Source organism: Octodon degus, unplaced genomic scaffold, assembly GCF_000260255.1.
Source record: "Octodon degus isolate 3935 unplaced genomic scaffold, OctDeg1.0 scaffold00022, whole genome shotgun sequence".
Taxonomy (NCBI): Eukaryota; Metazoa; Chordata; class Mammalia; order Rodentia; family Octodontidae; genus Octodon; species Octodon degus.
Window position 1 is genome coordinate 21,908,209 of NW_004524598.1, and position 9,956 is coordinate 21,918,164.

At 41.0% G+C, this 9,956-nt stretch overlaps 1 protein-coding gene across 2 annotated transcripts in view; it reads left to right on the forward strand.

The window, feature by feature from the left end:
- The window catches only part of Efhc1 (EF-hand domain containing 1), a 68,732-nt gene that overhangs the window by 6,303 nt on the left and 52,473 nt on the right, over positions 1-9,956 (forward strand). The gene's annotated exons all lie outside the window — the stretch shown is intronic.

Consider the following 9,956-nt stretch of genomic DNA (forward strand, 5'->3'; position numbering starts at 1 on the left):
ATGTGGTGCTGGGGATTGAACCGTGGTCCCTGATGCTTTGCTAAGCTTGTTCTAAGTAGGTGCTTTAGACCACTGAGCCATCTCACCAGCCCCTGCTTTTCTTTATGTTTTAAAAACACTGTATTTTGTAATGATAAGTCCTTAATCTCAGTGAAACGCAGAATAAGCATCAAAACTGCATTTCCATCTCTTGTCATTTCTCTAGGCTACCTCGGTAAGTGCTCAAGGAACATTTCACAGGAGGTATTACCTAACGAGAAGGTGGCCTAGTAGCTTTGTTTCTCAATTGTCCTGTGCTTTTGCAGTGTGAGTTGCTTTTACTTCCATCTGTTATTTCCACACTACTGTTGCTCTTCTTTGTCACTAAATCTCTTTTCAATCACAAGAAGTAGACCTACCACTAGTAATGCATCAGAATCGTCAGAGACTTCTAAGAAATCAGATTATGCAGGCTGGGCTCCAACTTGGGGTCCTCCTGGTTCAGCCACCCAGAGTGCTCGGATTACAGGTGTGGACCATCACACCTAGCTCTTCTACTTTTTTTTGAGGCAGAGTCTTGTTTTGTAGTTCAGCCTGGCCTTGAACTCACTGTGTAGCCCAGGCTGGCATCAAACTCATAGTACTCCTTGCCTCAGCCTCCTGAGTGCTGGGATTGCAGGTGTGCACCACCATACCCAGCTTTTTTTTTTTTTTTTATTTAAATTTACTTTTTTTCTTTTTAATGTCTGTCACATTTTCAGCCAGCTAGCCACCTTTTATTGAGTGCCTGTTGTAAGCTAGAGTTTGAAGAGAAACTATTGTATTAATAATCACTTCGTTTAAAATTATTTTTATTCTGTTAACCAGAATGCATGCCAACTGTCCTTTCCCATTTCAGCTTACTTAACTAGAGGGACACGTTCATGCATCCATTCAGAGGCAGAAGCTAAACGCCCACTATAGGATTATATTCTGGCCAGTTGTAGGTTTTCCTTTTGCTTCTTTGTTGTTTTTATGTGAAATCAGTATGGTGAAACTACAGGGGGTATGCTGGAGGGCTAATGATTGGTCAAATTATAATTTCTAGGATGTTCAATTTCTACTTTTAGGATAGCAAATAACTATAATAAAGTAGATAGTGATAAAGTGATGCATAGCATAAGAAACCATGAAATTCAGACAGGGAAAACTGTGCGTGAATAAGAAGCTGTTGTCCTACTTTGTGTTGTCGTTGATTAACATACGCTACTTTAATATTCATAATTCATGTATGACCTGTAGTGTATGTGAAGAATGTTACTGAGCCAGGCGTGACGCCGCGTGCCTTCGTTCCAGCACTTGGAAGGCCGAGGCAGGCCGATGGTGAATTTGAGGGCAGCCTGGGCTTGAACATAGCAAGTTTGAGATCTGCCCGGAGTACACAGTAAGACCCTATATCTACAACAAAGGAGAAAATGAACATTCATTTTTATTTTCCAACTAATTTATTTGGCTGTTTATAACGTCTATACAAATAATACTTAGCAGAACTCTGGCAGCTTTGCCGCTGCAGTAAAGGCTGTGTGATGTTTCTGAATTGAATCAGTTCAAATTTTGTAAGGAGTACCGGAAGTGCACTTACGGGCATTTGTTCATATTCTTGAGGGTGTTTCTCACACTCTCTTGGTGGTGAAGCCTAGGTGTGCTGCGCGTGCCCGCCCGCACACGGTCCCCTCGGCCACCCGCTCTGCTAGTCATTTCCCAGGCCGAATTTCCCCGTTGGGTCCCCACTGTTGCTCTTGCATCTTCAGCTTTATACTTTTAAAAAAACATTCTGGCAGCGCCTTCTCCCGCTTGCCTTCCGAAACGCACCTCCGACCTCAAAGCTGCAGAGCTTTGCTCCCCACCGGCCGGCTGAGCCACCGCGCCCTGAAGCCGCCGTCCTCCTCCCCCGCGGGTGGCCCGCGCTGCCCAGAGGCTGGCCTGCCCGCCGCGGCCGCCCGCGCTCCCCACCCGCCGCCCCTCCGGGTGGCTGCGGCCCCCAGGCCTGCTCCCCGCGTCCCCCTCTCCAGTGCTTCCTGCAGGCTTTCTCCCGGCCCCTCGTTTGCAAGGCCGGGTTCTGGCTCCTCGCCGTGGTGGTCAGCTGCTGCGCCTTCTCCGTTCCGACAGCCCTGCGCTCGGTCTCCAGGCCTCCCTCGTGGCCGCCGGCCCGGATGCCTTCCCTGGAGGAGCCCTGCGCGGCCGGTCAGCTTCCCTCCGCCTTCACCTTCAGGGTGGCCTCACGCAGCGCTTTTCCTGGCCGCGCCACTAAGCAGGCCCGGGTCTGGTTTTCTCCAGTCACTTCCCTTGCTTGCTTTTCATCACAGCACTAATTTCTTTTCTCTATCTCTACTGAAAAGGATGAGCTTAGCGCGCGGTACAATGTGTAATGCAATAAAATGAACATACTGCTAGGCTTGTTATCATTGTGTGTGGGACGCAAGTATTTATCGTTTCTCACCCCTTGGTCAGATGTTTGCATATTTGTTGTGGCAGCCCCCCTGTTCCCTGGGGGTTAGAAGACTTGAGTTCCAGGGCCCGATCTCCTGCAGTGCTTTGCAACTTGGGAAGGCGCAGCGGTGGGTTTCCTCATCCGTAGCTGGAGGAGACCCGAGTGTGTAGCTGAGAACCTCGCTACCTGACAGTCTGTGAAAAATATATGATTTGTTTGTTTATTTATTTGGACACAGGCTTTTGCATGTAGTTCAGGCTGGGAATACAAGCATTTATCACCACGCTGGGCTCTTTAGGGTTTGTTTTAATAAATACCATTTTTATCATATGAAAATTTTATGCCAGTGAACTCTCGAATACCCAGAGAACTTGAGAATTTTATGCTGAGGTTAACTGAGTCGTCAGTTTCATAGGTGAGTTTTCCAACTACCTGATGTACTTAATTTCATTCTGTACAGAAGTTAAACATAAAAAATTGAATATAAAACAGAACATATGTATATTATTTAGGCCTTCCTGCCTTCAAAAGGAATATTTAGATTTTAATTTCTTTATTTTTATTTTTTAATTTAATTTAAAAAAATTTTGTATTTTTAGGGAGGGGTCTACTGGGTGTTCAGGGTCTCACTACTAGATCGGACTCAGAGTGATCCGCCTGTTTACGGCCTCCCAAGAGCTGGGATTACAGGTGTGCGCCACCATGTCTAGTCTCAGTTGCCCTCGAAGTGCACCCCAGGGGCAGGACCGGCATGGCAGGCCCAGGGATTAAACCCCTGGCCGCTGGGCCTGCTTGCAAATACTTTAATCTGCCTGGCTATTATTTATTTTTATTTTTTAAAGAGCATACAAAATAGTGATAAAAAAATTAGACATAATACAGAATCTCATTAAAGTAATATGAATGGGAGAGTATTTGTTGTGTTGTATAGTGTTACCTTCAGTTTATTCAGATTACCAGATATACACATACAAACTGGAAAAAGAAAGAAAGTAGTTGTAAGAAATTAAGAAAAAAAGACGCAAGATAAAAACAAGAAAAAGTCAAGCATTATGTCTTAGTTACTCGTCTCTCCTTGCTGGGACAAATTCCTGCCACTCAAGATGAAGGAAGGCAAAGTTTATTCAGCTTACAGTTAGTGGAGGTTTTAGTCCACACTCCGCTGGCTCCAAGGCAGACACAGTAGTTCATGGCAGCAGAGTAGGAAGAGGAGCAGAGGAGGAGCCCCAGCTGCGCGTCCATCAAGCCTCCCTCTTCCACTGACCGCGAAGATCAGAGCTCTTCCAAAGTGGCACAGCTGCAAAGTGGCGCGGTGAAGACTGGGACTTCTCCAAGGAAGCAAGGAGGGCTGAGAAGCCTTCCTCAACTCCTTTATATACACTTCTTGAGCTGAGTCACTTTTGGGGGGCCCAATTGCACCCCAGGGCAGGACCAATTGTGCCCTAGGGCTGGGCAAGGCCCCCAGGGCCAGAACAGCTCCTACCTAATCCAGCCAAGCTCCTGGCATCTCCAGCTGACACAACATTATCAACTACCGCACATGAACTGCTCCTTTTCATAGACCAGCAGAAGTCCACAGTACAGTTATCCACGGCATCCTACATACATACGTAGATATATCTCTCACATTCCCTCTCCTGTCCTTACCCTCATCTCAGTAATTCCTTCCTTTTGGACAGATTAATTCTCTTTTTCACAGTATCCATTGTACCCTTCAGATTGTATTTACCTTTTTAGGTTCTCACACCAAGGAGACAATATGATGTTTGCACATGGGGGTCTGATTTATTTCTCTTAGAAGTGTGGTCTCTAGTTGCATCCATTCACTGATAAAAACCTCAAAATTATCCTTTTTATAGCTGAATAATACCACACTGTGTAAAAATACCACATCTTTATCCGTTCCTCAGTTGATGGGCATGTGGGTTGCTTCTAAGATCTAGCCTTGACAAATTGCACTGCTGTAAGCATGGCTGCATGTAGATCGCTGGGGTATAATGGTTCCGTTTCTTCTGGCAAAATAGCCAGCTGGGTTGAATGAGACTTCCAAGTCTAATTTTTGGGGAAATTTCCACACATTTCCATAGTGGTTGTACCAAGCTACACTTCCACCAATAGTGGAGAAAGGTTCCTTTTTCCCCACAACCCTTCTAACCTTTGCTATTGCTTGACTTCTTCATTATAGCCATTCTCTCCGGGGTGAAATGAAATCTCAGTGTTATTCTAATTTGCATTTTTCAAATCACCAATGATGTTGAACATTTTTTTATATATGTATTTGCCATTTGTATTTCTTCATCTGGGATCCTGATTTTTTTTTTTTTTTGCATTTTAGGGAAGGGTCTACAGCATGTTTAGGGTCTCTTTACTAGATCAGACTTCTAGTGATCTGCCTGTTTACAGCCTCCCAAGAGCTGGGATTATAGGTACATGCCACCACACCCAGTCTCAATTGCCATCTCAGTGTGCCCTGGAGGTGGGGCTGGCACAGCAGGCCCAGGGATTGAACCCCTGGCCCCTGCACCTGCTTGCAGGTGCTTTGAACCGCTGAGGTATTTGGCTGGCCCTGGGGGCCTGATTGTTTAAAATTCTTTACATGTTTTAGATAGGCCTTTATCAGTTGGCTATAATTTTTTTTCATTTTGTGGGTTTTCTTTTCACTTTGTTGGAAATTTCTTTTGGTGTGCAGAAACTTTTCAAAAAGATTAGATCCCAGTTGTTCATTCTTTCAAGTATTTCCTGTGAAGATTGGTTTTTTGATCATGAACTCTTTCTACCCCTATCTCTTCAAAATTTCTACCTACTTTTTCCTGTAGGAGTTTAGCATTTCTATTTTAATATTTAAATTGTTAATCTATTTTGATTGTAGTTTAGTGCACGGTGATAGACATGGATCTGATTTTAGCCTTCAGCTTATGGAAAGCCAGTTCTTCCAGCACTGTTTATTGCAGGGGCTGTGTTTCTTCCAGTGAATGTGTTTGGCTCCTTCGTCAAAGATAAGGTGATTGAGTGTGTTTGTAGTTGTGTCTGCATCTTTTAATCTGCTCCATTGATCCTCAGGTCTGTTTTTAATGCTAGTTCCATGTTGATTTTATCACAGTAGCTTTGTAGTATAATTTCAGGTTAAGGGTTGTGATGCCTCCTGCCTTTCTTTTGTTACCTAGGATTGCTTTTGCTATTGTGTCTCTTCTGGTTCTCAATGAATTTTAGGAATGTTTTCTCTAGATTTTTGAGGTGTGATATTGGTATTTTAACTGGGATTGCATTGAGTATGTGATTTTTTTTTTTTTTAACTAAGGATTGAACTCAGACCTTTGTGCTTGCCAGGGAAGTACTTATTCTACTGGGCCATCTCCCTGGCCCTGGGATTGCATTGGATCTCTATAACAATTTTGGTAGTATGGCCATTGTCATGATGTTGGTTCTTCCTATCCAGGAGCAAGCAATATCTCTCCATTTTCTGAAATCCTCTTCTATTTCTTTCTCAGAGTACTATAGTTTTCATAGTACAAATCTTTTACTTCCTTTGTGAAACTGATTCCTAAATATTTCAATTTTTTGGATGTTATTGTGAAAGACACTTTTTCCCTAATTTCTCAGTGTGTTCATTGTCTGTGTACAAGAATACTATTGATTCTTTAGTGTTGACTTCCTATCTTGCTAAACTACTGAATTTGGTGATTAAATCTACAAATCTCTTGGTGGAGTTTTTGGGGTCTCCTATGTAGAGTAACATGTCATCTTCAAGTATGATAATTCCACTTCTTCCTTTCCAATCATTACTCCTTTTCTTTCTTTCTCTTGTCTAACTTCCCTGGCTAATGTTTCCAGAACTATTTTGAATAGAAGTGGTAGACATCCTTATCTTTTCCCTGATTTTAGAGTGAATGCTTTCAGTTTTTCTCCATTTAGTATGATGTTGGCTGTTGGTTTCTCATAGATGGCCTTTATCAGGTTGAGAAATAGACCATCTATTCCAATTTTCTGAGGGTTTTATCATGAATGAGTGTTGGACTTTCCCAAAATCTTTTTGTGTGTCTACTCAGATGATCATTTGGTTTTTTTTCTTTGGCTTTGTTGATGTGGCATATTACACTTGTGGATTTGCCCATATTGAACCATCCCTGCATTTCTGGAATGAAGCCACTTAGTTGTAATGTATAATCTTCTTGATGACTTCCTTCATTCTGTTTGCTAGTGTTCTATTGACAATTTTTGCATCCATGTTCATTAGAGAGATTGGCCTGTAGTTCTTTTTTGGTTGGGTCTTTCTCTGATTTTTGTATCAGAATAATGCTTGACTGCAGGAATGATTTTGGGGGAACTACTTCCCTTTCAGTTACATTGAAGAGTTTGAGAAGAGTTGGCATTAAATCTTCTTTAAATTTCTTGTAAAATTCAGCTGTGAATCCATCACAACCTGGGCTTTTCTTTGTTGGTAATTTTTTTTAATTACATTTTCAATTTCATTTCCTGTTATTAGGATATTCAGAGTTTTTATATCTTTTTTGACTCAGCTTTGGCAGTATGTGTGTATGTAGGAAACTGTCAGTTTCCTCTGTGTTTTCCATCCTGTGGGAGTAAAGGTTTTGGAAGTAGGTATTGATGAGCTGCTGAATTTCTGTAGGGTCTGTAGTGATTTCCCACTTATGCATCAATTTGAGTTTTTTCTTTCCTTTTTTTTTTTTTTTTTGATAAGTTTGCTAGGGGTTTATCAATTTTATTTATTCTTTCAAAGAACCAACTCTTTGATTCACTGATTCTTTCTATTGTTTTGTCTCCATTGCATTAATTTCTGCTCTAATCTTTATAATTTCCTGTGTTCTTTGGGCTTTGGACATGACTTGCTCTTCTTTTTCTAGGAGCTTGAGGTACAGCATAAGATTGTTTATTTGAGCTCGTTCTGTTTTTCTAATGTGGGAATTTGCTGCTATAAATTTCCCTCTTAAGAAAGCTTTCATTGCATCTCACAGGTCCCAGTAAGTTGGATCTGCATGTTCGTTTGATTGTAAATATTATTTAATTTCTTCTTTAACCCACTGGTTGTTCAGGAGGTTATTATTTAATTTCCATGTGTTTATGGTGTTTTGTGGTTTCTTTTGTTGATATTTTCCTGTTTTATTGCACTATGGATAGATAGTATACATGGGACAATTTCATTTCCTTTGCATTTACTTAAGCATGCTGTATGTGCTAGTGTATAGTCTGTTTTGGAGAATGCCCTATGTACAGCTGAGAAGAATGTGTATTCTGATGTTAGTGAGTGGAACACTCTGAAAGGTCTACTAAGTCCATTTCTTCATAGGTTTGGTTTAGTTCTGTTACTTCTTTGACTTTTTTTTTCCTAGTTGATCTATCTCTTTGTGACAGTGGTATGTTAAAGTCCCACATTACAATTGTATTATTGCTCATTTGATTTTTATGTCTATTAAATTTTTTCTTAAGTAGTTGCTTGCTCCTACCTTGGTGTATATATATATTTATGATTGTTATCTCTTCTTTTTGCAATTTTCCCCTAACAAGTATGTAGTGACCTTTTTCATCTCATTTAATCATTCTTGAATTGAAGTTGCTGTTGTCAGCAGCCAGAATAGCTACCCCTGCTTTTTTCGGGTTACTGTCTCATGGAATATTGTTTCCCATCCTTTGACTTTTAGTTTGTGAGTTTCATTTTGAGCTAAGTATACTTCTTGTATACAGCACATTGATGGATTTTGTTTCTTGATCCACTCTACCAGTCTGTTCCTTTGATTGATGAATTGAGGCTATTTATATTGATGATTATAATTGATAATTGATATGTATTGGCTTATCTTTGCCTTGTTATTTTCCTTCTATAGGTTCCATACTTTTCCACACTTTTTAATTGCTTGCTCTGCTTGGAGGTTCCTTACTTTCTGTTGTTCTTGAAGTTGTGACCATACCCCACCCTCGCCCTGAACTGCAGCCTGCCTCTACTGCTGGTCTCCTTTCTCTGACTCTCTCTTTACCATTGCTTAGACTCTCCCCTGGCTCCCTGTACTTAGCTAAATCTTCCCTACTCTTCAGAGTTTAACAACTTTCTGTTGCTTCTGAGTTGAGCTTTTCCTGGTAACTGTAGCCCCCACAGATGCCATTTAGAACCATGGTAGCATGTGTTACCCAGGTAGTAATGAGGCACATGGAGAACAGAGGGTTGTGAGTCAGTAGACTCAGAGTCTCTGCCTCAGCTCTGGCCTCAGCCCCTTGTCTGGCCTCAGGTGAACTCTGTAAACACAACACAAATGTATGTATTTGTGTATCTTGATCTTTTTCACATAATTCCTGTTTTATGTCATGCCATAAAACATGATATGCATCATGATACTTTCTACTCTTATTTCTTTTTTAAAAAAAATCTGATTGTAGTGACAACCCACTAAGTGAATTTTTAGCAAGTACTTCAGTGAGTCTGGGTGTCATGGCATACAGCTGTAGTCCCAGCACTTGGGAGGCTGAGGCAGGAGGATTGCAAGGGGGAGACCGCTGGACTAGATAGCAGGATTCTGTTAAACAAAACGACAAGAAAAAAAAATCTCAGTAATACAAAACAAAAAACCAGAAGTTACTGATGTACTGGCAAGTTGAAATTTTTTTTATCAAGTGATCTCTGGGTCCATGTTCATTTGTTGCTATTCTTGGTCTGTCATTGTGTGACAGTTTAATGAGTATCTGTGTGGCACCATAAGTAGGATCTTATGGGTAAGACCAACCAAAGACTGTCCTTCGGAAGTTTATGTTCCTGTGGGCTGCCTGATGCGCTCCGAAGAGCGGAAGGAATTACAATCACATCAGCTAGTGCCACTGAATGAGTCTAAAGTTCTTCATACAATGAATGGGCCTGCGCTGGCTTTGACGTTTTGTGGGTTTATCAGCCTATCACTCAAATACAGGTTATTCCATGTATCAATTATAGTGATCATAGTCCTATTTTGCAAAATATTATCTTGCTTTGTTTGTATGTGTGTTTCTGTTATTTTTCCTTTAAACATTCGACTGCAGGCATCTATTTCCTCTTTTTATGAGCTTCAAGGACTTCATTGCATTATATTTGTTTCTTCCATGTGATAGCCACCTCTCTTGATTGTCTTTGTGGACAGTATCTCACTGTTCTTTGGTTTCTATTTTGTCCTACAGTAGACACTAAAGTTCTTAGCAGCAGTGCTAATGTGTAGAATTATATCATCAAGTCATAATTGCATCTTAGTGTTTAAGTGTCTTCTGGATTTGTTCCTCTTGATCTAGTAGTTTTGGATAGACACTTTTGCCAACATAGAGTGTCACTACAGTACTTTCTTTCCCTGGAAACAAATATTAAATATAGAAACAGTAACAAAAATTTAAAAGCTGATCCCAAAGTATCTCAGCATAGCTGAATGTGTGATACACCCCTATAACTCCAGCTACTTTGGTTGAGGCAGGAGAATCATATGTTTGAGGCCTGCCTGGCCAATTTAGTGAGACCCTGTCTCAAAAAATAAAATTTTTT